The following is a 1830-nucleotide window of genomic DNA, read 5'->3' on the forward strand; positions in this document are numbered from 1 at the left end:
GCCGCCCGGGCCCCGCGTCCCCCCCGCGGCAACAGCCTCGTCGTCGCGGCGGGCGCGCGGCGGTTTGTTCCCCCGCGCAGCAGGTGGAGCGCGGCGCCTCGGGGCGGCCCGTGCTCCTGGGGCGGCCCGTGCTCCTGGGGCGGCCCGTGCTCCTGGGGCGGCCCAGCGCTGGAGGAAGGGTTCTCCGAGCAGCAATGCCTGCAGTCCTTCACTTACCTTGGGTTTTTTTTCCTAATAATGAGGTTTGCCAGTTAAATGCAAAGGGGCTCGCTTGTTCGGAAGTGCCGACCGAGTCCATCCGATATTTCTGGGCTGGGTTCTGCTGTCATCTGAAACTGTGCAGTCCTGTATGTTTTCACAGTTTGCTGAACTCTTTTTGTTCAGTTTTTTTTCCCCGAGAGCTGTAGATACTCTTTCCCTGTGTCATTTCTCACGTCTTTTCCACTTTTACAAATGTCTGTTAAAATACGGCCARAAATGTTTGCTAGCACACTAGCTATAAATGCTACGATTGCATCAGACTAAGTGAAGACAAATAAAAGAAAATCTGTTGTGCAGAGTCTAATCGTATATGCTGGTTTTGTTGGTAGCTGGCTGATTTAGTTGGTATTAATGGGTTTAGCTGATGCCCTGTTATTAAGAATAACTTAAAGCTTCTTTGTTACCAAAGCCAGTGACTGGAATAGCCTCATCTGGATGACTGTAACGACGAAAACTAGTATGAATGAAACAGGCGGCACTACGTATCTCTGAGATGCTAATAGTCTACAAAAAGATGAAAAACTCTGCTAAGTCTAGAGCAAAAATAAAACAAAAAACAAAAGGGTTAGTGTAAATTGTTATCATAAATGCTTTCTCTCTCTTCATCGCTTTGGTCAAAGCCATTTCCCCTTTTCAATCTGTATAAATTCTCATGCAGGCGCTGCAAAGACATGACGTAACAGGATTTTGCTGGTTCAGCAGACCCTTCCTAGCGAAACTAGCTGGCAGAGGAGGAAGGGAAGAAGTAACCAGAAACTGCATAAACCTCCAAAAGCACAGATAACCCCCCTGGAAGCTAAGGAAACACAGAGTGTCTTGTGTGCAGTGAAGGGTTTTCCTTTTGTTCGGTTTAAGACCAAGGCTGTTGGCTGATCTCGTAGGAACGAATGAAAACGGCGCCTGACGGGGCAGAGCGCTTTGGCTGGCCGCTGGCAGCCCAGGCCTGGAGCCACACCGGTGCTGAGCACTGCGCTGCCTCCCGAGTCCTGCTGCCGCTCCCGAAGTGGCCGTTGCACTCCCGTGCGAGGTAATGCTTGATTCAGTTCTCATGGATGYACCCGGTCCGTTTTTATCGTTAAAGAACCTAAAATTCTAGGCCTTCCTCTCTGAGCCGTGTCCGCACAGGAACGTAGATATGAAATTGGGACAACTGTCCATCTAGTTGCCTAAATACCTTTAATTCCTGTCTTCTAGGCAGCCCTTCGCCATCAGCGGCACAGCGATAGCTGCCGATTCATTTCAGTCGCTCAGCAGTGTTGCGGGATGTGTCCCGAGCAGCTGAGAAGCGAAGGTGATGGGGGCTTTGCCAGGAGAGGGAGTTTCCTTCCTTGAGCGTAAAACATTAATTATGGTGATTGTCTGTTTAGATCTTGTCTGTTATCTAACGACTCAAAGTTGTAAGATCTTGTCTCAGAGTAATCATTAACAGTCACCACGGACTCACAGTTCATAATTACTGTAGACTCAACAGGTTTTCTCTTGCCAAAAGCAGAATTTTAGCCACAGTAATCGACAAGCAACACCAAAATGTAAAAAAGGAAGTGTCAGGTAGTGTGGGGTTCGGATACA

Source organism: Apteryx rowi, unplaced genomic scaffold (assembly GCF_003343035.1).
Source record: "Apteryx rowi isolate R43461 unplaced genomic scaffold, aptRow1 scaffold_24, whole genome shotgun sequence".
Taxonomy (NCBI): domain Eukaryota; kingdom Metazoa; phylum Chordata; class Aves; order Apterygiformes; family Apterygidae; genus Apteryx; species Apteryx rowi.